Source organism: Columba livia, chromosome 4 (assembly GCF_036013475.1).
Source record: "Columba livia isolate bColLiv1 breed racing homer chromosome 4, bColLiv1.pat.W.v2, whole genome shotgun sequence".
Taxonomy (NCBI): domain Eukaryota; kingdom Metazoa; phylum Chordata; class Aves; order Columbiformes; family Columbidae; genus Columba; species Columba livia.
In genome coordinates, this window is record NC_088605.1 from 74,721,467 (window position 1) to 74,748,890 (window position 27,424).

The 27,424-nt window shown below is 35.1% G+C and overlaps 1 long non-coding RNA gene across 1 annotated transcript in view; it reads left to right on the plus strand.

Moving 5' to 3' along the window:
* The first annotated feature begins 363 nt into the window (after positions 1–363).
* The window catches only part of LOC135579482 (uncharacterized), a 39,510-nt gene continuing 12,449 nt past the window's right edge, over positions 364–27,424 (plus strand). Inside the window, exon 1 of the long non-coding RNA XR_010472631.1 lies at positions 364–410. This is a non-coding gene — a long non-coding RNA (uncharacterized LOC135579482). The remainder of the gene's footprint in view (positions 411–27,424) is intronic.

A 27,424-nucleotide genomic window follows, 5' to 3' on the forward strand; every position in this document is an offset into this window, starting at 1 on the left:
TAAATTATTATTTTGTTCTAAATTTTAATACAATTTATTTAATTTACTTAATAGAATTTCCTTTTCTATATCTTGTAGTGGAATTTATCTATAGAGTATCCTTAAGGCATGGGCCTCTTAATTTCAGTTCTTATATTTTTGAGGGCTGGAAAAAGAGTCAGATTATGACACTTTTTTGCCTTATATTAGACTGTGACCCTTTTTTCTTATATAAGATTATTGCATCTATTTTCATAGTTTTATTACTAACTGAGGGGAAAAAAGTCAAAAGACATGTATTCTGCTTTTTTCACACTGCATAGCCTTGCACTGTCAAAAATGTCACAGGTTAATGGTACAACTGAGCTCCATTTATCTTGTTCTGACAGCTCGCCCAACCTCGTACATCTAGCAACAACGTCCCTGCTAAAGTAAGTGACATTTTTTTGCCTTTGTTCTTTTCATATGGGCCTGTTAAAAGGATTTACAGTAATTCTACATTGAGTTTATAATACGTCATTTCTTATTATATGCAATTACAGTGGAGAAATTTTAGCCTGGTTTAGTTACATAGAAGAATGAATACACTATTGAAAATTAAAGTCTCACCTTAGAAATCTGAAATTATAAGAATGGTACAGTGCCATGGATTTTGTGAAAAATGATAGTATGTATTTTTAATTTTACAACCTTTCTATTACACTTGCTTAATCATTTATGGAAGCTAAGAAAGGCCAGCATGTGGTAGACAGCGACCTAATTTTGTCCTCAAAAATGTATGATTCCTAACCAGTGGTTACTTATTGATGACTTATGAAATGTATTCAAAGATTTTTCCTGAAGTGAGTTTTAGAAAGCCAACGGTAACTAAAATCTGAATGTTTCATGTTTAAAAAATTAGGTTGCTTCATTAAACGTGTTAAAATTGTCAATTGTGTCTTTATAGGCAATAGTTATATAAAAGCAAACCGAAAGCCCTCCCAAACGTCACAATTTCAGAGATGCTTGATTATATTAAATTTAGTTGATTTAGAAATCATCTTTAACTTTAGATGTCAGAAACAGTTGGGATTTTTTACTTTTGACTTAAAAGTAGCAGAGTTCAAATCATATGGTGTTTCAAATGTTTTCTTCTTACTTTGTATAAATTGTGTGTTTGATATGAAGAGATTTGTCGATCTCTCCCCGCAAAAGCATCCAACCAACAAACACCTCCTCCTTAGACATTCATTTTGAACTTTTACACCAATACTATGGCTGAAAAGGTCAATGTGTATTCTTTTTATTTATTTACTTAACTAAAAATTTATTATAACTAGGAGCTGACATGGAAATTTGATCTTTTCTATGTACGCAGCATTAACAATCTTGAGATAGAACATACATAAGCTTAATATCAGATCTGAGTTTGGTGTCCCATTTCAAGAAGGGTGAGAGCATACCAGGATGGACCCAGGGGATAATGACTTAATACAGAAACTCGTGAAAAACAGAGTTTGTGAGACTTAAGGAAGAACAGTCCACTGTGCGATCAGATATACAACGATCGTATGAGAATTGGGTAGTGTCCTTTCATCTGTGTTTACCCAGTGATGTGCTGATATGTGTTCCTCTGGCCCCAAAATACCCAGGATTAGAACTTAAGCAAGTTTAACTACTTTTCTGTCATACAGTGAGTTAAGTTTTGGAAAAGATTACCAGATGCTACCACTTGGGGACTTGAAAATCAGAATAGTTACCTTAAAAAAGACATGATTTTTCTGCTAAACTGAACAGAATTGAGAATAAACTGGGAATGGGGAAAAAGGAATGCAGTATATACACCAGAAGTCAGGAGATGGTAGTTTCTGCCTTTCCCAGAGTCTGCCAATCGCCTTTCTGTTGAGAAGAGTTAAAATACATAGTAGCAACATAAAAGTAAGTGTAAATACAACCGCTAGCATTGCTTGGCTATATTTTATTCCCTGTAATCAACAGTGACTGATGAAGGATGATAACACTAGTCTTCAAGGTGACGTCAGCTTTTCAATGTATTTTAAAGTAATTTATGTTGTTTGCTAAAAATTGAGCTAATTTCTCTTCAGTCACTTGTTGCTAGTGGATTTCTAACAATGGAAATTTTATGATGATGGTTCAGGTTTCTTCAGGTATAATACTGTACAGATTGACATATGGTAATTCTAACCCAAATTATTTTATTTCAGCATTAATAGTAGTTCTAATAGATTAATAAATCAAATTAATTAGGCTTTTTGAGTTGTTGCATTTTACACAAAAGTATCTTTTACAAATAGTGCTATTGTATCATCTGTGTATTTCAGTGGAAGTTCTTGTGAAGATACTTTGTATACACTAAAACTCATGCTCTAAAGTTTTCTTCTTTGATGATTTAAATCTTTATTTTAGGATATTAAAATAATTGTTTTATTTTCATTTCTGTGGGATTATGGGGTCCTGCCAACTGTAGTTAGTATAAGAATAATTAAAGTACAATTCCCATTCACCACAAGTATTAATGGAGCACATTTTTATAAAATGACTAGATAAAATTAGTGTTTAAATGAATGAGTTTATGCAGTAATAAATGTAGTTTTTTCAATAGTGATGGTGGATATGTTTTTCCCCTTCCCATTTATTTTATTTTTTTGCTTTTGCATTCTAATCATACAGCCATCTATCACAGCAAAAATAATACCAAGGTCCTTGTAGCTCCATCTACTTTCTTCAAAAAAAGTATCAATAAGAGAAACACATTGAATATCCTGGGTTTTTTCTTTGACAACAGAAGTCTTTCCCATAACGACATATTCCTTCTCAGTCTTTGGAATTTGTTTTCTTGGGGGATTTTGTTGGTTTTTTCCTTGTCCTATGTGTCTTGAAGTCACCACAGTTTCTTCACTTGGCTTCAGCCTTTGTGGATTTATTTTGCCACAGTTTGAAGGGCAAAGTATCTTGGGGAAGGAATGAAGGACAGTAGGTGCAAAGTAAATCTATAGTCCTTTCAGAAGTACTGCATTGACTAATTGCTCTATGTAACAGTTTTACAGAACCTGATTAATTTCTCTGCACAATAAATAGAGTTGAGGAAGAAGATTTGCTGGTATTAAAATGCAGACATTTCTCACTCATTGACTACTTTAGGCATTATGGAATTTTAACACTGTAGATGAGAACATTGGCATTATTGAGAGCTGGAATTTAGCCAAGAAAATGGAATAAACACATCTATTTGTGGAAAAACCCCTATATGTGATGACTCAGAGAAGTCAGGTGTACTTCTGTTTCAAGGTGCTTCAAGTTCAATTGTTCTTAGCATAACAGACCCAGCATGTGAACACTGTGTAGAAGAATCAGTTTGGTACTAACTGAGCAAAAGGAATATTTTTGAAATGAAATGCCAATGCATATTGTAGTTTAGACCAGTCATTCATGGCTGATCAAATTTTCAATGGTATGTTTCTTTTTTTCCTATAGAGAGGGCGACTTTGTACACTAAGTCATTTAATTACAGTACTCTGTCTTTTCCTCACATTTCTCATTTTCCTGCAGATCTTTCCTCTATTGTTACAGAATATAAATACTAACAGAGGTTTCCCATGTTGTTTTATTTTGTTTTGTGGAGTTAAGCATTTGTTATGCTGTCATGTCACAAATAAGCATGTTTTACTAGTGTTTAGGCTCTGTATTAAAATCTCAGTAGTACGCTGCTCTACACTTTATCTTACTCTGACAAGCAGAGGGATTATATTGCACTGTGAAAGCAAAGGAAACTAAATATTTGGGCTCCCCGTTTGTTTGATATTGAGCCATTTTTAAAGTATCCCTTGAAGATAGGTTTTGCAGGTTAATCCACCCGGACCCATTGCCATCCAACATGATTGATGTTGTTATTGTGTGTGATCTCAATCAACTTAGCCAGTCATCCATAGTGACATTGTAATAAAAACCTCTTGTAGATATCTACACCAAATTAGTTTGTTAATGTATGCAGGTATAAATTCATACAAAGTGTAGGTGAATGGAGGTGTTAACATTGAAGAGTTAGCCAGTTGATGAGGAGCTTTCTGAATAGAAGGGCAGGGAAGTATAGAAGATAACAGCTGGTCAGCTAATATAGAACTATTGCCGCTTCAAAGAAGGGTGGCGGAGAGGAGGGAGGTCAGAATGATTGTGTTCGAGGTAAGTAGGTTTGGGCAGAGGGAGACTAAGTTCTATTGGGTTTTCTGGAAAATCCTCCCAAAGGGTATAACTATAAAAAGTGGTTCACTAGATCAGGGTTTCCTCTTTGGCATGAACTGGAAATGTAGGACATGCAGCAAGAGGTAGTTCTTGGTTAGGGAATGCAGGGAAGAAAAAAGATCAAAACAACTGAACACAGGCAGAGATTTCTAACCAGACTTCCAGTTCTGATCTCGATGTAATAAACTAACGCTGATTTTTCATTCAGTTCTTCACTTACATCTCTGATAAAGCATTTTTAACTGTTCAGTCTATTTTGGATGTTGAAAGTAAATATTTTTATTTTAATCTGGTGTTAGATTTTGTGATTTAGGTGTACTGTCTGACATCAGTGTGTTCCTCAATAACTGATGAAGCAAAACATGGGGCTACCAGAAAAATGTAATAAGGACCCCACAATCTGTTACTCACAGGGACTGGAAGATAAGAGGGTATGCATAACATTTCACAGGTCACTTTTGAGTGCAGGTACTGTGGAGATTAGGAAGGGAAAAAATGCCATTGCATTTTTGACAACTCCAAAAACATGGTTTCAAGAAAGACAAATGTTCACAATACTGCTGATTTTCAAAAGCTACGTGCAGTTACTGGACATATTAAAGGCTGCACCTGGTTGATTCATGAACTTGTGGTTTAGGAAATGTGTGAGAGGTAAGTGACCTTTTCACTGTTCAGCATCCAGTTTCACTGTTTTTCACACTGCAGTTTTTCTAAGTGCTTCATTAGTAAACATATCCACATTCCTCTTGAGCAAACTGGACTCTTGTAACCATGTTGTTGCAAACCTTTACAGCATCACATTAGAGGGCAATAATACTGGCAGGAAAGGAAAGAAATAATGTTTGCTAGGAAGAATGGGCTGAGCTTTGGGGTTGATGTGGGCACGTGCCTAGAGGACAGCCAGTATGCAGCTATCTTCTTTCTGTGCCCTTCCATTCCTCTTGGTGTGTCTAGTATGTCCAGGGCTATTTAAAGGGAACATTCATGTGCTCTGTGGAAAACAGCTGTAGCTGCTATTTTATGAGATTTTTTTGGTTCCCAACTCTGTACAACAGTACTAGGAATAATAATGGTTTGGTCCATTATTATTTTTTTTTGCCAGTAGAATAGTCTAGCAACATGTATTTAAATTGCTATCAGTTCAATTTGCAAACTGTTCCTCTGTTCACTTGGCAGAGATGACCCAAGAACAGAATGCTGTTGGCTTTTTAACCATTTGAAAAAAAAGTCCCTGTATACCTAGAGCTGGAATAGAAGTTCCTGCCAAAGTGAGAGGGTCAGAGGGCCACAGACAGTATTGCTGGGTGCAAGAGAAGCAGGTGCAGGAAGGGTGTAGGTTGTCATTTGTGTGATAGTGTAATAGTTATAGAGAGTGTTCACCTACAAGTACTTCAATTTCCTAGCACACAAGGAAGGCAAGAAGGTAAAGGGAGACTTGGTTTAAAGTTAGGCACTGGACTGAGAAGAATGCCAGTTTAATGGGATATAGACTAAGTGAGGGGGTAGGACAATGTACAACATCCCTGCCTGGCTGAAGGAAATCCCGGGTTTGTAGTCCCTCCTCCAAAATTAGTTGTAGGATAGGTTTTTGTTTGTTGGTTTGGTTTTTTGTTTGCTTGTTTTAACCCCATTGCTCAAAACATAACCACTCCTGAAGGGAAAAGAATTCAGCTTTACCACTTCCAGGTGAAATCCTTTATTTAAACTCTTTAAATGCTTTTATTATAATTGTGAGCAAGCTTACCACTGTGAGCACCTCTTCTGTCATTATTTGACCAGATAAAATCAGCATGGATACCTACTTTTTATTCATTGCTGGATGGTTATGAACTAAAACCCCATAATACGTGAGTATTTTGTATATTGCTAAAGATGTGGAGACCCATTTCTCACATGCCAGGGACAATTCTTCTGTTAAGTTGAAAATGGGGTTGGCTTTATTTCTCTGCAAAGGCTGAAGAGTGCCAATTCTGGCATCCTCCTGCTGCTCTCCAGCTTTCTTCAGAAAAATGTATTCAGCCCGTGTAGTTCACAAGCTGTCTCAGGCATTCCTCTGGTTAGTACAACTATCTGTGCCTGAGGTTTTCCAGTCTGTGGTCTGAGAACTCTGTCGATAGTTTTCTAAGAGTTTTGAACCAGGGCAACCTCCTGAGAACACCATAGGAAAGGAATTTACAACACAGCAGACTTCTTAATTGAGACATCCGTCATCTTTTAGAGTCCTATTTGTTGCTTTTTACTGCAGCCCCTACCATTTTACACTTGGGCATGCAGTAGATGCCAGATTTTTTATATATCTTTTATATGATGTAATGTACCCCAACTTTCCCATCTCTGCAGTTTGACCCTCAGGCATCTTAAAGTATTGAGACTCATGGATGGACTATATTGCGCATGTGGGATAAATTATTTTTTATTAGAGGCAAATAGCCATAATTACTGCTTTAGCTATCTTTTTAATTCCCTTTTAAAACTCAGAGTGATAAATGTGGCAATTTCTAGATGGTTAAAATCTAAATGGAAGTGTTTAAGTACATACTTTGTAAGAGTTTAAAAGTAAACAAAAAAAGGTAAAAAAGCTAAGGACAAAAGGAAAAGTAAAACCTCTCAGGAAAAAATGGATGCAGATCAACAGAGCAATTACATGGTAGTTTTTATCTAGAGGCTTTGGAATAACTTGCAATTTTTGCCTCATTTTTACAGAGCTGCTTTCCTTGCTGCTTTCTTGTTAAATGTGTTGGTATCTCAAACAATTTGCACACTTGCTTCCATCACTACTAACATACTAAATATGTTGGTCTCATAAAATTTGTTCCATTATTTATACACAGCACCACATCTTAAGTATTATAATTTATTTTAGCCTTTGAATGTCTTTTTAAGCTCTAGAGTTTTGAAGTTTTAATTTAACCTCAAGTTGAATATCTGTTTTATCGGGCCTCTTGGAGAAAACCTCTTCTGATGGCTACTTTATATTTCCACCTTCAGGGCTTAGGAGTTTAAGATAGGGAGGAACAATGAAGCACTTTGATTTACTTTGTTGTTTAAAGATTTTATAGTCAATGTTTAATCAGTTGTTATTGATATTACTAATTGCTATAGCAACAGACATTTTTATCAGTCACTTCTTGTTTCTGTGCTGTGCATCTATGAGGATGTTAACCTAAGAAAGCTCAGAATGACTAAGATGCTCCCTGCAATTTCGTTTCCACTGCACTTCAACATAAATACCATGTATATTCCCTACGACTTTGATGCTTATCTTTTCCACTGTATTAGACTGCTGGAATACCTGCCATGTATAATCAGCAATTCATATGTTATAGCTGGATACTTAGGGAACTTTATTTTTATTGCATAACTCATATACAAATTCTCCAAATACCTGGGGAGATTTAATGTTTTTAGGGGATCAAAATCCCATAAAAGAGAGAGGAAATCTAACTGTGGAACGGTTAATCTTTCTATCCGGGAAAAAGGTGAAGTCGGCAGTATTTCTTTGTTAGCTTTGTTGCCCAACTTAGTGTGATTTAATAACTGTTTTTCTCTCAATAGGTTCTGTTTTAGGAAAAAAGGAAGCTCAGTGACCTCTAATTTCTCTTGACCTGATATACAGAATTATGTTAGGCAATTTTGCCTTCTTCTTTTCTGTACCACTCTTCCTAGAGAGTCTGTAAATCCCTAAACTAGCAGATTCTGTTTCTTTGGCTGAAATACAGCTACATCAGTATTTTTCAGTCTTTTGACATCCTAAAGGTCTAAAAGACCTTTATGGGGCACAGAAAGGAGGAAACAGTCATTGCTGAGTAAGTAGAAGTCAAGTTTATAGTCTGAGATATCAATTAGTAATTGGGCTCCACTGCATTTGATCAAATACAGTCAGATAAAAACTACAAACTTGCAATTTCATAAATTTGCTTTCTGAAACTTCTACATTTCGTTTTTTGCTTTAATAACTGAAGTTTGATGATTGTAATGGACTCTTGGTAGCACTGTGTCCTACGTTGATTTGAACTTAATTCCTGTTGGTGTATAGAGCAGACTCTAAATGAAACATTTATTTGAAGTTTTATAGTTTAGCACAGGTTAAACTTGACCGTGATCTGATTAAACAAATGAAAGCCTAGTAATTTTATGCTACAAAAGCAGAAAACTCACAAGGGAAGAGGAAAACATAAAATAATAATAATGATACTAATAAACCCCCACAATTAATAGGAGCTTATTGTTTCTAAAAATTCATACAAGGGATCTGTTCATTTGAGTATTTGTGTAATTCTTAAGTTCCTGGAGATATCATTTACTCCTTTATGATTATTGTAGCAATTGAACAGAAACCCTTTCTGCCCTTAAGAAACAGAATATTTTATTAAAGTAGAAATTCTATGTATTAGACATTATGATGTACAGATTTATGTCAAAATATAAATGATGTGCACTCTGAATTTCTTGTTTCTTGACCCTAAAGGCAAAGTTTTCCTTTTAGTAGTTTAAATCTTTTAAAGGCTGCCTGGTTAGTTTAAGAATATTTACTGCAAGTAAGCTTTGTATTAACAAATTTAATTTCTTAAACTAAATTTTTACTGGTCTACAGAATAAGAAGTTCTATTAGAAAGAGCTGTTTTAGCAGATCTCCAAAGATTGCCCTCTGGAAAGAGATGGTTTATGTATTTTGAAGATTTTACAATTCTTATTACTCCATCTGCTTGTTTTTTTGAAAAAAAAACATTAGTCTCAAAATTTTGGATTTTCCAGAAAACATTAACACATTTCATTTTTTGCAGTTCAAACCACACTTTACTCCTTTCTCAAAAGGGACTCCTGCTTTTTATCTCTGAGGTTGTCTGACTACATACCAAATCGATGTATTATAGCAAGAAGTTTGATTCCTCCACACTCATCTAGTTTTACTTTGTAGACTTGGGAGTGAATTTTTCGTGAACAACTACTGAGTAACAGAAGAGAGAATCTTTGGGAAAGTTTCTAGGTCTATAATTTTCCATAGAATAGGCCTGTAAGTTAGTCAGTGCTTCTGGATTTCACTGTTTTTTTTTTTTTACGGGCAATTTTCAATAGATAGATTTTAAACATTTCAGGGTGTGTGTGTGGGTTTGCTCAATCGCATGCATGGCATTTTGTGCGAACATCAGACAATTAACAAAAAGGCTAATGCTGTGTCTACATGTTGGTCCAGATGTTTGTTCTGCATTTGAAAAACTTGGGCCTTGTTTCGGAACTCTTGTCTTGTGTTTGGAAGTAAACCCAGCTGAAGTGAGGAGTTCCCTGGCTCAGGTGCCAATGCCTGAGAAGAGACCACCTGCAGGGTCTTGTTCATGCGCATTCAGAGGGACTTAACGTATTTTTCTGCTTAATTCACAGAATATTATTTCTGGTTCTCTGGCTTATTAAAGCCTTTTACCATTGAGAGAGCAGCAAGGTATATGCAGATTGTGTGATTTCAGGTGTAGAATGTTTTCAATAGCCTACAAATCATGAATGTAATTTTCTCTTTTAGTTTCTAGTTCATAACACTAAATGGTTTAGAATATTGTATTAGGTAATTTTCTCTAGTGCATTTGATGTAATTTACACTAATATAGTGAAGTGCTTTTGTTTAACATATTATTTGTAAGTTAGATAAATGAAGCTTTCTGAAGGATGGAATTAGATGAAGCTCATTATGATGAACAAGATCATATTAAATAAGGTTAATTCTTTGTACTAGTGGTGCCAAGCCAAGTAACTTCACCATTCCTTTTAAGACTGGTGTTGCTTGTCTGTGCATTGAGGGAAATTTCTTCAGTCATGTAAGCATCACCTAACGTGTTTTTTCCTTGAACCTCATTAAATTGTTATCATAAGTCAGTGACAGTTTTCCCATGAACGAAATGATGGTCTTGCACATTTTGTGGTTTTGAAAAACAAGAGACCAGAGAGTGAGATCATAAAGGAAAACACATAGGAGCTTTGTGACTTCTGCATTAAAGATCACTGGCCGTGGCGCTAGACTCGTCCTGTGGTTTGAAATGCAGATTGTGCCCACCTTTTGCTCACTTTGAGTACAGAAGAAAAAGTATATTTCTGTTTGCCAGTCTTCTAGAATGGTAAATGGTCGTGGAGCCACAATTTGTTTGTGGCCTAAAATGGGCGCAGGCATTACCAGTTTTTATGCTTACAACATCTGAAGGCACAGAAGGAGAAAAAAATGCGGCTTTGAGTTAATTTATTATCCTCTCTAGTCCTTAACTGCTCTGAGCTGATTCAGTAGATGTTAAGTACACTGAGAATACACATAGAAACTGTTAATGGTCATGAGTTTCCTTTAATAATGAACTTAAAATCTGGAATTCCTACAGTTACCAAACAGTTCATTTACAAAACAAAACTAAACTCTTATTCTTTCTGTGCGAATCTTACAATAAAGGATTGCTGGAATTTAGTGGGACTATAGAAGTATTAGAATAAGGCAGATCACGTAATTTACTGTTCTTGAGAACCGTTTGAAGTCCAGCACTACTTGTTAATTGGTAACCACAACCAGAGTCACAAACAGTAAATTTTTGAATTTTATTATCTTTCTGTAAGTGGAATTTCCAGAGAGGAGAGGAAAAGAAACAAACCAAAACAACAAACACCACACATAAAGCAGTTTTTTAGGGCTGGACTCAAACTGTAATACAAAAAATATTTTCTAGAATTCTGTAGTAGCACATGTACAGTGGTATTTCCCTCTGACTTCAAACATAGGCTTTTGTCACAGAAGTATGAAGTTAAAGTTAGGTCTGAATAAAAGGAATTTGCAAACATTTCTTACTAAGGAACTTTCAGTTTTCCTATACTTTTACCTAGTAGGTATCTGAGACCAGCTGGTTATGACTTTTCTGTAGAACCCTTTTGAGAATGAATCCTACTTTGTTAAGAGAAGGTGACGCACAAGCATTTTCTAGTGAAGGAAGGATCTATTTGAAAAATAGATCAATTTTCCTTCCTTCCTTGCTTGACCATGATATCAACAAAGAACACATTCAGTCCATGTCATCATGTCATATCCCAATTCAGCTGTTCTGCTGCCTTCATGGGCAGTACCCCCAGCTGAGAGGCATCGTTCACCAGACAGCTTCTAATAGGCCTGAAGAGGCCCATAGCTACTTTTGTGAGCTAGTTGTGCAACTAAATGGCCACAGGAACATAATATGACATCAACTGAGTGACAATCATAATAGAGAAGCCAGCGTTAGGCTGTCAGGGTATGTATCTGAGGAAAGGTGACCAACGTTTAGTGCATGGTATAGCATTCAGACTTCTGACACTCCAGATACCAGATTTCTTCCTTATCCAGTCCTTGGCCACTGAAGTGAAAGTAGTTACTTGTATTCAAAATGATTGTGTGAAATAGTTGAACAATTAATTGATAATTAGAAGTGAACAAAGTAATTGAATAGAGTGAACAATTAACTCAGTAAATGTTTGACACGTGAAACATTTTTCTATCCTTTTGCCTTAATATAAAATATCACTCATATTTTATAACTTATGAAATTATTTTGGTTGTCCAGAATAATAACTCTTGAAGAAAATGGGTCATACTTACCATGAAGCTTCACACCGTTTTTTAATTCTAAATATAAAAATAGTCTCAGAAAAACTATATTAGAAGATAATTTTTTCCCAGAAAGCAGTAGGAGGCGATGCTTATCTTAACAGGAGTTTTGATTTTGGTCTGTTTGCTGTGTTTGCCATTATATTTTCAATTACTTTTTATTGTTTAATGCTAATTTTTTTTGTATGTTGATGTCAGATGCATTCTAATAATGGCTAGTCAGAAGTGACACTGTTGTTACCGTTAGAAATAAATAGGTTTGTTGAATGTCGCCATGTTGAAATGAGTTTCTCATGAGTCCTTGTACTCTTCAGTTGCTCTCTGTCCCTTTGACCTGATAGACTGGTTTCAAACTTGGAAATTGTGTGTTTTCATAACTCTTTGTTTGACTTTACTCTAAGTTGAACTTTCTATCATGATATTACTGCAGTTTTTCCTTCCTCTGGCTTCTGCCACTGGAATCCAGTAATCAAATCAGATCTTGTCTTTGTGCTAATCTTTGTGTTTAGTCATTTTCTACAAGATCATTTTTTATTACGATTCATTAACTGCATGTTAGTTCATAAATTGCTCCCTCTGTTTTATAAAGCAGGGATGTGTATGTTCATAAGGGACTAGAACAAAAAGAGGAGTAGTTGAATTACTGGTATAGTAATAAGAAATATTAATGAGAAAGCAGAAAGTAAACTCAGTCTTCATGAACAAGCCATTCATGTGATGCTGCAGTAGCCCTACATCTGTAATTCATTATGTTTCTAAATTCTTGCAAGACAAGATTTTAAAAAATAGGCTGACAAAATACATTAATATACATCAGTAGATTCAACCTGAATACCAAGGAGTGGTACAGAAAGAAGCACAATATGAAACTTGCAGAAAAGATTGTTGCAGAATTGAACACATTTTTTCTTCAAGAGTAGTTTGAGATCGGTCTGCCTATGACCTTTTTAAATACTGTCGATGTCAAGTCAGCTCTGAGTTCATGAAGCACTTGCTGAAGGCAGCTGATGATTTATGCATGTTCTGTTTGCTTCATTAAGCATTTTTTATGCATGTTTCTGGAGACAGAATGCTGGACTAGATGGACCACTGATGTGCTGTATTATGGCAATTACAATCTCCGTTTTCCTTACTATGCACTGCTTATTAGTCACAGTTTCCATTTATTTAAAAAATAGCTATCCATTTGATACAAGTTATTAACTTTAGTTCTTTTTTTGCTGCTTTGCTAACTTTTACTCTTTGTTACAATAGAACAAATTTTTCCTGGAGAGTATGATTAAATTCTGAATAGACACTTGCTAACACATCTTCACATTCTGTGCTTATTATCTATAGATGATTTTCAGTATGAAATTCGGCCAGATTAATAACAAGTCTGACAAAATCTGGTATTGTGGACCATGATGTCATTCTGAAGTCATAGTTATCTGTGCAAATACTAGCTATTAATTGTTACTAGTTCTTAATTATTGTGAGTGTCACGAGGATGGAGCCAGGCTCTTCTCGGTGACAACCAATGATAGGACAAGGGGTAATGGGTTCAAACTGGAACGCAAGCGGTTCCACTTAAATTTGAGAAAACCTTCTCAGTAAGGGTAACAGATACTGGAAGAGGCTGCCCAGGGAGGTTGTGGAGTCTCCTACTCTGGAGACATTCAAAACGCCCCTGGACACCTTCCTGTGTAACCTCATCTGGGTGTTCCTGCTCCGTTGGGGGGATTGGACTGGATGAGCTTTTGAGGTCCCTTCCAATCCCTGACATTATGTGATTCCGTGATTCTGTGACTGTTGTCCAGCACATGTTGAGAATCTGTATATAACAGGGCTTCTTGGTTATATTTTAATGGAATAGTACACATAATACATTGTAATTTTAGGGTTTTTGTATCATTTAATTAAGTAACTAAGTCGCCTACATTACGTGTGTGGTGACTTTTTGAATAGCAGCTCTGTTAGATAATAATACACTGAATGTCATCACATGTCAGAGGACAAGGAGTTTGGCAAATAGGGGTTGACATGTGAATCTCCTTGAGATTTAGCATGAGGTATTGTTTTACTTTTCATACTATGAGGGGGACATATGGAACACTGAACCTTTAACTTTCTCAGATAGATTTGGCGTCTAATTACCACAGTTTCTTTGGCTTTCTTGGGCAGTGTCTTTAGGTGTTATGATACTACTTCTACTCAGTGCTCAGAGGAATCCATGTAAGAATTATTATGTTCATGGAGAAGCTTGGCAGACCTGTCAAAATTTTACCTGAAATATCCAGATCAATGAAGGAGATGGTGGTTTGTAATAGCTTCCCATCAGCTGTGCTTGACTGGTAATTATTCTTTTAGGGAAAATGTACTTTTCTATTCATAGGATATTTTCTCCAGCAAATTTCATATCTTCTGTGAGCTATGGCATAATTTGAACTTCTTAAAAAAATAGTCAGAATCTTTTAAATTAGTGTGAAGCAATCTATATTAAAGTCCATTCATAGTTCCTCCCAAAATAGTTTTCTGACACCAAAAACTTCTTATGACTCGGCATACTGCAATACGAGGTGTTTATGATGTACTATGAAGATGAGGCTCATGACTCAGATACTCCAATATGCATTCCATGAGATTTTTGCAGATTTTGGCAAAATGCTTAGACTTCCTAACAACCAACATATATACATATTTTTCTCTATAAGTAGGCACTGGCTTTCATGGAGATTTATAACATCATAAATATTAATATATATTTTTTTCAGGGTTATAAATAATGATTTGCTTCTTAAAAGCTAGTAGTATAGATTTTAGCAGAATTGTAGCTTTTATATAATAACACTGTCATGCCTTCAATTTACCATATGTCTGATGATTTCTTCAATATCTGAATTGGTAATTAGGCTCATGTAAATGGAAAACAGGGAGTGACGTGAATATCCTTGAGAGCTATCATGAGGTACTGGACATCCCCGTGTCGCTATGTGCATCCACATCCAGAGAAGTGTGTGGTCTTAATCTGGATGTGTCATTCGGTTAACTATTATATGCAATACAAAATGGTATTGATAACATAACAGTAATTTTTTTTCATTTAAAACCTCCTAGTCAGTAGCAGAAAATCTTTTTCAGATTACTTCAGTATTTTATAGAGATTCTTGATATTAGTTTGACAACATTCTCAGCAACTGAGAAACTTACTGAATCTGAAAGTTACAACCTGTACTTGCTGGCCTATACATTTGTATTTGCCTTTACAGCAGGTCTATACATTTCTAAAAGATGTTTTATGTTTCTATACTGTATTCCACAAGTATGGGAATAACTAATTCTGAGCAAAGTTTGGGTATTCTAGGGAAAGCATATTGGAATATCTTTCAGGGAGGAAATGAAAATAGTTACTTACGTTGTTTAGTTAAGAAATCATGTAGTCCAATGGGAATATTTTCTATCCTGAATATAGTCTCATTTATTTGTAGCCTAAAACTGTGAAACCTGCTTGTGTTTTGCTTTGTTTTGTTTTGCTGTTTTCCTCACCAGCACTGTTTGAAAGCACATCTTTATTAAGAGTATTGCTGTAACATGAATATGGGGAATTTTCATGCAATCTGTGGGACAGAAGATTGAAGAAGCTTCAGTTTCATTATGTCCAAAGACATTTTCTTACACCTAGAATTTCTTAATTCCACATTTAGACATTTCGTTAATCATATCATGTACATTTTTCATAAAGAGCCACTTGTACTCTACTCAGAAATTTCCATTGTCTTAAAGAGTTTTTGATCTATGTATAGGTAAGAAATGTTGACCCTAATGTTTTTTTCTTAAGCTTTTGGGTTCCTCAAAATAAAGTATCTTTTGTTTAAAAGGTCAAACCCCAGTCTTTTATGAACATACAGGAAAACCTTTCTACTATGTGCAAAAACAAACTAAAATTGATGTATACCAGAAGTGACATTTTATTTTGCATATGTTCAGGGTTTTAAGTTACAACTTTCACCTTACATTTCCATCAATATTTTGGTGTAAAAAGCTATAAAAATAGGTAGAACTCATGAAATACTGCAGAACAAAAACCGTTCTGATTACATATCTTTCATATAAAGTTGTAAACAATTGCTAGTGGAAACAATGTTTTTTAAAATGTGACATTATTAAGAATTAAACTTACACAAGAGTTCGGATTGGGTGAAATTTACTTTTAAGAAAGGAACCACCTGAAGTGTTTCAAATCACTTACAGCTCAATTAAACTCTGTTATGAGAGTCAGAGTGGTATTATATGTGAATTTTATTCATTAATATTTTACACTGGTTGATTAACTGTTGAAACACTCTGTCTAATTGTCGTGTCCACTACTAAGAAAATGTGCTAATGATCTTTGAAAAGATTCCTAAGAAAAGCCTAAAAAAATAATCAGGACTTGAGTTACTTAGTCTCCTATTAGTCCAAGACAGGATAATCATAGCAGATGGCACTGTAAGAGCTTGGTCCACTGAAGAACTGAGGTATCTAAAGATGGCTTGGCTGAAATGAAAACAGCTAATGGTCAACATTGCAGTCCCACTAAATCTTTGCTCAGATGTCACCACTTAACTCACATCTAGTCCTAGCCTTGTCACTTGTCCATCCTGATCTCCAGAAAGAGCCAGATACATGAATACAAGGTTTATGAATTATCCTCCCTCCTCATGTACATGCGTACGCAATCTATGTTCTAATGTCATTTCAACATTTCAATGAAGGCCTAGAAAATCATCAAATATGTTGGGTCTGCTGGTAATGCTTGACTATGTGGAAGAAATGAATGTGTACGTTTGACATGTAAAATTGCAGGTAACTTCCATTTCGTTTACAACTCTTAGAGGTCCCTGCTTCCAAAAGAAAGAAAACATTGTGGTTTTGTCCTAGAAAAAAGTAGATAGAAAAAATTTATTTAAGACAATCATTTAAGTGGTTGTAGTTTTAATGTGATTTTCAGGATCTCTTGGAACCCAATTATGAAATGTTTCAAGTTTCCCATATCTCAAATGCATACTAAAGTTATTTTGTTCATGCTCAGTCAGATAATATGATGTTTTTAGACCTACAGAAGTCACATTCATGTTTTTTTTCTGAACAGACAAGGTGAGGTTTTGGTCAACAAAGATGTAATTTGCATCTGTGCTGAATTTTAGTTAGCATCATGCTTCTCATTAGCAGTAGACACACGTCAATTAATGTCTATCCCAAGAGTTGTATTTAGGCGGATAAGAAAACATATATATGTGTGTGTGCATATGTCTTTAGTTGTTTGCAAGTATGTTAAATATTTGGCATTTCATTTGTATATACAGATACTTGTATGTTTTATTATATATAGTAATCACATATCTGTAACTTAACCCAGGTTCACATGCTGGTATTTCATATTTGAAATAACAAATAGGTTGACTTGAACACAGTTTTGTCTGATACTTCTTAGTATACAAGTGAATTACAAACTACAACTAGGAAGCTGTATTTGCAGTTCTAGGCATGCCTGTCTCTGCATCTTTGCATCTAAATTTATTTTGGATATACTGTGTGCTTAATGATATGATATAAAACCAATATAAAACCAAAGGAATCACACATGACATAGGTTAATTACTATGAATCACATTTTTTTTTTCTCTCTGGCCATTTTTAGAGAGATTTCATTTGTGTGAAGTTGAATCGAGGCTTTGGTGGTAAAACCTGGAAGGTAATTTTTTTTAAATGTTACATGGACTTACTTTTTCTAAACATATAGTTAGTCAATTTGTTGAACTACTTTTAGAGATCACAAGGCAAAACTCTTTTATCAATCTCAAGTTTGTAACCTCTCCTTCCTCATTTTTTAATATGGAAAAGTTATCTGTTGTTGTAGCTACTGTTCTGAACATTAAATTTGCATGGCATCAACAATGAATCAAATATGAGAACAGAGGTAAGACACAATTGTTTTCCTTGTAGGTATGGGGTGAAAAATAGGCAGGGGATGAAGTATGGCAGAAAATCTCTGTATATGATTTGGATTTCCACAGTCACAAACTGCTTTGGTCTTGCCAAAAATCTGAGGCAAATACTCCCTTATTCTCAGCTCCTGCTGAGTTGTATTTCAGCATAATGATCAGCCAGAAAGGTACAAAGATATATGAATTTTGTTCACTGTACCTTTAGACTGTATCCAGCACAGAGCTTTTCAAAGTTACTCTCATTAGCGTTTGGTGCCAAGAACCCTTTTTGTTGCAAAGATGCTGCCAGCACCCTGATGTGTGTGGGCTGAGAAAGGTGGGGGGAACCTTGGGGACCATTGCAGTCAATCTATATCACTGCAATGCTCATATGCCGCAAGAAAATACTATGGGGAAGACCAGGATGCTGTTGCATTTTGTACTTTCAGAATGAAATTAAAATATAGGCAGCAAAAAGAAAAAAATCCAGTTCCTGGTGTGGTTTGCTCACCTGAAACTCAGAGTTATTTAAGTTTCTGTTATGAATGGTCTGTTGTTTGTTATTAGAAGTGCAGTAACTGCTCTTTCCTCAGTATTGTTTTTGCATATGAAATGAGCTCTATTTATTGGGTTTCCCTCATGCTGTTGCTTCAGTCATTCTGTTTATTTTGTTGCATACTTATGAAATCTTTATGAAAGAGGAGAGTAGTACGTTGGGCATTGTATAAATGTTTGCTTCTGCAAATAAGCCTTCTGGAGAGACTATGTATTCCTTGTTTCTTGCGTTTACTTTATACAGGCAAAGAAACTCTGTGGTATACACTTTCCTTCCCCCCTTTTCTTCTGGGGATATTTTATTAGTGGCCCTAGACTTTCCCAACAGTTTGTGCTGATTTGGGATTTATTCCTGTGAAACAAAGCATTATTAGAAATGGTGTGGACCATTCTTTCTATTGCCTTTGCTCCAGTTTCAGATTAGTGCCTGATAAATGGATTTGTATGTCAAAGGTTTATGTTCTGTGATGTCAGAATATATAATTTGAAAATTAGAAAACATGTTTATCTGTGTGCGGTTCATATGTCTTAGCCTTCACAGAGTGAGTAGTCTAGAGCTTGACCCATGTCCTGGCTGCTGTGAAGATTTATGATGTGCTATAGGATGGAGCACTTTATGATATAGCTCTTAAAACTGTGTTAAAAAGAAATTGCTATTGTTGAAAGACAGAAATCTAGACAAAGGCAGTTATACTGACTCCAGAAGTCAAACATCTGAATCTATCTTAAATGTGTAGAGTTGAAACTCTGTTTTTCATTCATGCAGGACAAGTTAATTAGTCTATAAACACTTTTTACATTAGTTTGTCTACAGTTGTTTCTGAAGTTATCTATGTCTATGCAATGTTGTTTGTTGTTATTTCTCAACGTGTTACTTTTTAAAAGCCCACTACAGTAATCTGTTTCCTAACATTGAACCCTTTGATCATAATCTACAGTATAAAATGCACATGTAAATCTTTAATCTCTGTCTCTATATTTGCTTATTCTCATCTGAGATGTGGAGTTGCTTTCAGCGTTTCTAATCAAACACAATGTTTGCGTGTTTCTAGGTGAGCAATGCGTCTGTTCATTTTGATGTACTTTGGTGTTGTAAATTCAAAGGCTTTTCTTAAAGTAATTCAACTGAACTTCAATACAACCTCGAGATTTCTGATACATTTTCTTGTCTGCTTCTCTAATTAAAAAAAAATAAAATCAAAACATGTTAGCATGACACTTCATGGTTATCTTTCCTCCTATCAGTTGGATTTGCTCTAACCTTAATCTTAACATTAAAGGGTTCATGTTAAGAAAGCAGGCAATTCTTCTTAGGTATTATACTGAGCTATACATTATGTTAATTTTGTATCCTTGATTTAGTATCTAGAAGGAAGTTGTTACGATTTCTAAACAGTTTGTTGTAAATAAGTAACTTTAAGTTCTCCTTCAAGTGTGTCTCTTAAGAAAGCAACTTAATGTGGGGTAACCAAGTGTTTTGTTCTGGCCAGTTGGTTGTTCATTTGTCCTGAAAATACATTTTCTTCCCAGAGGAGCTTTGATTTGTTTTCAGGAGCACATGCCTATTAAGTTGCCATTGACTTACAGAAATATTATCTCTAACCCTGTGTTCTTTGCTGCTTTAGTTTTGGGAAGCGGTAGGCCTGCAAGTGGAGAATATTTATGACATTAAAATATTATTATTTGAAAGCAGCTTTGGTTATGGGACTATTGATGGAATTAAAGGTTGTTCATTGCACAGAGGCCGAGTGCTTGGCATATGCAGCATGTCCAGCCAGCAAGGACCAGTGGGCAATATTGTACCATTCTAGGGCATTACATGAGAACCAGTTTCCATGTGATCAAAGAACTGGGTGTACTGGTTGTAGGCACAAAGCATTTCACTGGTGGAGAACCACTGCAGGGTGTCATCTTCTACTTCAAATATCTGGTTATTTAAAAGCACCCAGTTCTGGTAGGAGAAGAGGATGGCTGACAAAACATCTGTATTTATAGTTGTACGTATTTATATTATCAATATGTAGTGTTTGAATGTTCTATCAAGTCATAGCTGATATAGCTAAGCTGCTGATTATTCCTAACAGGTACACACTGGGCTGTGGAATTAGTTTACATTTAAAGCTAAAATTTCTATATGCTTTAAAGAGAGAAGACAAAACTTATTTATATCCACCCCAATAGGCCCTCTTGGATTTTTTTTGTTTGTTTGTTTTAATAGTATACTATTTATTAAAGCAATCTTTTCGTAGTTGCTTTCCTTCCTAACTAGTGTTCAAATATTCTTTCTTTGGCAGAAGTAAATATTGCTGTCAAATTTGCTTTGTCCTTATGACAACAATGAAAAACATGAGACATATGAAGAAACATATATCAAACTGACAAGCTGGGAGCTAGAATTTCTTAACAGGAACAACAGAAATACAGCTCTAGCATGCTTCTGAAATACATTAGTACCTTTTAGGTAATAAATCATACTAAGGAACTTCCTAGTCTTAAAGATTTTCTGTGCTATTTTAACTGTTTTGCTAGAAGAATGATAACTGTGCTGTTTTACTGAAAATAACCTGTCACTAAATTCAGTATTTATGAAAAACAGATTGCAGAAAGATGTGATTGAAAATCAGCAGACTTTTAAATATTTATGAATCATTTAAAATATCACCCGTATTCTTGCTGTTCATTTCAGATTATAAAACACACTGCAGTGATTTAAAATGTGTCTTGGACTAAATATAGAAATAGTTCATGGCTGTAAACAATTAACAGCCAAGTGTTGATGTCCTTAATCAGCTCTTGTACTTGCAAAACACCAATTTAGCTTTAGGTTTGGTGATTTGAAAAACATGTTTTCCTAAAGAAGTTAACCATTTACCTGCCAAAAATGGTCATACTACAATTATCAAATATGAGTTTAAAGGCGGCTGTTTCTTGACCCAGCAGTTGCGGACTGGGATGTGAAGGAAGCAGTAGAGTGTTACAGATGGGTCTTAGAAAGGAAGGGAAGTGTTCAAGACACATTTCAACAACAAAGTTAAGCCTTGTGAAAAGCTTAAGAGCACTCTCCACTTCTTTAGTTATACACAAGCAAAAAAATCACCCCCCTCAAGTAACTTCAAATGTATTGAACAGCTTTTAGAAGTAATGCTGGCCATTGCACAGCAACATGAAGGTGTTGTCTGAGGAATTACCCCTGTGTAGCACTTGAGTCACCAGACCATGAGACAATAAGTTGTCAAGATGCTCCTAGTTCCAAGTGAAGGAAGAACAGCTGAGGAATTTTGATATTAAGGTACTTGATGCACTGAACCAGTTTGTTAAACAGTACGTGTGGGGGATGAGAGAGTGTTTTTAGATGAAAAGTGGAAGTAATGCTTAGCATTCTTAATTTGTAACTCAGAGTAATGCTTAGGAAAAATAAAGCTGATTGAGAAAGAATAAAGTAAAATGATTTGTAATGGCAGAGACCTGTTTTCCAGATAACGTTCCACACTCTCACTGATTTACTTTAGGAGACATTTGTGATAATTGAAGTAATCCAGAAACGTGTTTTGTTCTGAGTTTCGAAGGTTCTAAACGCAAACTCGGGATTCATTACCACCATCTGCTGCCTCCTAAATGCTTTCAAAAATTTGCGTATTTTTCACTAAACACAAATGAGATTTTAACATTTTTCTCTGTGAAAGAACGAAACTGAGCAAACCTAGTACTTTTTACTCTGATTTTCCTAACCTCTTTTTACTGAAACAGAATTGTTTCATAGTGTCAGCCATCATTTTCATATAATTGCCTTTTCCATTCATGCTTGTTTCCTCTGATGGTATGGAGAGCAGACAATCCTTGTCTCAATGTTTTTGCAGTTTCTTAATTACGCACTGTCAATGTTGAATGAATGTTTTAAGAGTGTCTGAGTATCTACATACTCTTTTGTCACCTTTCTTAACTTTGCATGTCATATTGAAGACTCCTAGTAATTACTGTAATAGTACTTGAGAGAAGTTGTGTCAGCCCGCACATACCATTAATGCATTAATGTGTCAAAATGACAGTGAATGACACAGCTCTAAGCAATCTTAAAAGCTACTAATGGTAGCCCAACTCAGGGGAATTGATTTGTAAGCAACACTAAAGCTATAAAACTTTCGTCCTGATATATGGCTTCGCAAAGTCTTTTCCTATCGTCCACTTTATATTTAGTCCATGAGTAACAGCTGTTTGAATAAAGTAACAATCTATAAGGACATAAGTTTCTTGCTATCCCTGCTAGGGTATTACTGCCAGAAGAAAGGTGGCAGAATGATGGAATAGTGAAAAGTATTCAGTTGTTAGCACTGAAAAAGGAAATCCCAAATACTGCACTGTTTCACCAGCAGGAATCTCAAAAGATGAGAGGGGAGTACATCTTGACTTAAATTTTAATGAGGGAGATTGGACTCTAATGTGAACTAGATTTATATACTTGTAACAAAAGGCATTTAGTAACTAGATTTATAAGTAGCTGATAGGTAACATTAAAACAGTGAAGAAAAACCAACTAAAAATACCTGGGGCAGTGGAGTGGTGAGACAGGTACAGGGAAAACAGTTTTCTAATGGCTCTTGGGTTATGACCTTTCTATGTATCACCCACTTCAGCAGCCTGGAATTAGGGATAGTTTGCTGTTACCTGGCTGGACATGGGAAGGAGAGAGGTGGTCCTGTTCAGAGAAGGGCAGGAGGAGTTACAGCTGCAAAAGGTTTGAGGTATGTCATTTCTAAAAGATAATACATTCAGAAATGTGTCTCATGATCCCTACATCTACGTATTATGTGTGGATATGAGACCATTTTTATCTTCCCAAGTGGGACGTGCAGTTTAACTTTCCTGACCTTATTTTTTATTAAAAATCCATGTATGTTTATCTCAAACAAGGAGGGAAAACTATTTGGAAGTCTCTTATCAAATATCAGTACACAACTAAAATCCTGGCTGTGCTGGTGTCAGTGCAAGCTGTGTTATCAACTTCAATGAAACCAGAATTTTGCTCTATATATTCCCATATATCTTATCTCACTGCAGAAGGGAGGGCAGGAAGGAAGGAAGATGAATTACTGGAAATGAAAAATAAACAAAAAGCAGCATAGGGCAGGTGATGAGAGAGCAGGTTGGTTTAAATGGGATGAGAGATATAGAAATAAGGAAAAAGAAGAGAAGATTAGGCAGAGGAAGGCTGAGATAAGAACTTTTAATTAGTGAAAAGAAGGGGAAGGATCTAGTTGCTGAAAGCTGGAAAAGAAATTCTTCAGCCTTTGTTTTATTTTCTTTCTTCTTCAGGTATTTTTATTGTAATCATGCTGGCCTGAGGGCATAGGCAGATTTACAGGCACCTTTTATTAGAGTGATTAGTGTTGTTTGAGAAAAAAAAGAGACAAACTTTTGAGGAAGCCTAAGAAAAAAGAAAAGTCCTTACTGTATCCAGAAACTTGTCTAGAGAGTGTCCTCTCCCACTTACCTGATTTTGATGGGGATATAAGGGAAAATAAAACCAATTCAGACATTTTATCTCTTCTACTTGCACAATTAGACTCTGTGATTGTCTGGTGTCTGCAAAAGATGAGAATGACCAGTAAGATACACAAATTGTATTTTAATGCCCTGGAAATTTTTGTTCTTGTTTTTAAGATGCTCAATAAAGCTCTCTGTAAAGGCACCTTTGTCATATCCAGACTTCTGAAGTAAAATTGGGACATTAAAAGTTTGTGGAAGATATATAGTGAACTTGGTTAAAAGGTGTGTTGCAAAGCACAAGATACTTTGGTAGTCATCCATTCAATATTTAGCAAACTGCTGTCATATTGGCTTTAATGGTAACCACGGAACATCAAAACCGGAACGCTTCGTGATCCACAAGTTCAAGTGTGAGTTCTCCCATGTGTTACACCTACCCTGTGATTTTTTTTTTCCTGTGTGTTTTCAATTAAGTGTACAATATAATAGTGTTAAGTGTTATGCCTCTTAAAAAATTGCTAGTTTCATCTTTGAATCCAGAGTAGTTTTAGTTAGTCTTACTTTTCTTTTTTTCTTAAGAAAAAGGAGTGTTACTCTTATGAGCATCGTGGGAAAATCTTCAAGATCTAGCAAACATTTTTCCAAGTTATCAAGACCTATGTTTTTCTTAACTATTTTTAATGCCCTTAAACTTTCTCACGTAGACAAATGCCATTTCATAGGATTAATTTTAAAGAACACACTGAGTGCCATGCTAGAAGCTACAATGGACTTGCTTTAAAATGACAGCAAGAAGCCTTAAATAATCTTTTGGATTTGCAAGGATAAAGTGACTGAAATGCTTTCTTGGGAGGATTATTAAGTAATACAAAATGACTATCTTTTTTTTAAATGTGTGGAGCATTAATGTTTGTCATGCCATTAATATGGATTATCTTACACGTGAGATGAATGCCATAATTATCAGTATTTAGGAACTTAACATGTAACATGAATTAAGCTTGTAACACAAATCAAGAACATTTTGTCATCTAGAAACAGAACAATCTTCACAGATGGAAGTGCTGTGCAGTAGCTTTCCCAAAAATGCTGATTACTCTTACTACTGCATTGCCCTTGCCTTAAATTGTTTATTTGCTTAACCATTTTTTTGGTTTTTGGTCATAATTCCTTCTTCAGCAAACGTTATCACATTATTTCCACTCTGTCCTTGATGAAGTTTACCATCATAACAGGCTGATAGGTCAAATTAAAACATTTAGCTTTGTACAGAAATGCATTTCTTCACAGTGGGAAATAAATTTTGTTCAATACTTCCTACCACCAGAACCAGTGTAGACATCGATGGACAGGTACTTAGGCTTTTTTTCCTCTTTCCTGTCAGATATCCCGACACAATATACAGCCTAAAATGATTTTGGTTTTCAACAGAAAATACTTCTATTGACTGGCATAACTGAACAACTTCAGACTCTAGGAAGATTTAGATCTGTATTGTAACCAAAGACCATTTCAACAGGAGAGAGTTGAGACAGACATAACAGGCTAAGAATCTAGATTTAAACTTTACAATCAGCTGTAGTCTTGGAAATGTGATTTTCAAGTTGCTTTCTGTTGCTTTTGAATCACCTTCATATTGTGACTTCACTTAGCTAACGAATATTTTAATCTAAAGTACTGTACAGAGATGCTGTTATTTCAAATAGCTGGAACAAAAGCTTCATTTCTTATTGCCATTAAAACCAAAAGTTAATGGCAAAAAGGTACTTTGGGAAGTACAAATCCAAGATTTGAAACTTTTATTGCATTTATGTAAATTTGCTTCTGAAACACTTTAAAATTTCCTTGCAAGGTTAAAGGGACCTAGAGACAGCAAATTATTTTAAACCACTTATAATTCATGTAGATGAGGTCGGCTTTTTGCCAGAAACTCTTTTTTCCCCTTTCCAGAAAAATGTCCTACTAACTTCAATCTATTGAAGTGTGGCATTGCTTAGATGCTAAATTATTAGAACAGTATTGTAAAAGACCAAAAGTTGATGCAGAAAATAAACGTACACTGAGAAGACTATAAAATGTTTAATAGAGCTACTGTTGCAATCGTACTTAATGGTTCTTAAATAATAGCGCAGACATTACAGTACCTCTGAGTCTTCAAAAATACGCATTTTGTTAAATAGGCTTTTGGAATCGGTCGAGACATCATGATTTCTTGTATGCAGTTTTTATTATGAATAAAATTAATTGTAGCTTACTGCTTTAGTCCTTCCACTTGAGAAAGGCAGGTGAGGCACCAGCTACATACTACATGTAGAATACAGGTCCTTCCATTTGCTTGAATTCTATCTAGGTATTAAATATATGCCACTCAAAGAAGTAGTGTAATATTATAGGAAGTACTGCAGTGTCATAAATGTAATACATTGTGCACAAGTGCTTTAAAGTACTTCAGTAGCTTTAAAGTATAATCTGAGAGAATGAAAAATGAGAAGTTTAACTGCAATGTGTTAAAATGCTTTAACTCATCACCCAAAATACTTCCATACTTGTAAGAATTTTTTTTTGAGCATCTAGAATGATGATATGCCAATATAACCTTTTAAAATCACGTTTGCTATATGGATGCTTTTAAAATTTTTTGGTAAGATAAGAAGTGCTGCACATATAATGTAAATGTAGCTAATATAAAGACTAACCATCTGGTTTGTTTGCTTCATCTTTTTCTTGTCTTGTTTTTAGCTGCACGAAATCTTCACATGTTGCATAAATCAGTATCAAAATGTGTATAAAACTGTGCTTAGCTATAATGAACTTCTGAAACTCTTTCTGATATTCTTGAATGTTAGATGGAATGTCAATGATAAAATCTGTATTGACTAATCAGTTTATGAATTTTCATCTGAAACTCTTGTAACCATTTAAAATTTTTGTTGGCAAGGGAGAATAGGCTTGTTTTTCCAGTTATATCCATAGATGTTCAAATTTCCATTGAAGGGAAGCACTCTTGGAAGGCAATTCAAATTCATTATTATTTCCTACCATTTAAAAAATTCTTAAAGTGCATAATACAGCACAACTTGATTAGGCTGTTTCCTAAATCAATAAGAAATTTGCCATTGTGTCTTAGAATCTGTTCTGCTTTCTTATAACCACTCTGCACCAAATATGAGAAAATATGTCAGAAAACAAAAATAATTAAAATTATAAATGTGTATGTTCTTCAGTTCTGGGTTCCTTTTTGATGTTCTGTATCTTATACCTACAAATTCTGCCAGGCTGCAATAATTAAATAGACACTTTTAATGAAGTCTCGTAGCTATCAGTAGGGTTTGAAACTACTGCGTTTTGTCTTGGCTCATATTTTGTCCCAATCATTTGTTCTGTTCACTTCATATTTTAAATAAAGAAGCAAGAGAATATAAAAAAGAGAGGGGGGGAAAAAAAAGACAAGCAGGAAAATGCTTGAGAAAAACAGTATGTGACTGATATGCTGAACTGTTCTGGAAAACAGCATAAGGAATTTGAGATATGGAGGAGGAGAATAAGTGTAACCGCAGAGTGTGAGCAGAAAAGTGCCGGGCAGGAGCATTGAAAAAGGATCCAAGAGTAGCAAAGCATATCT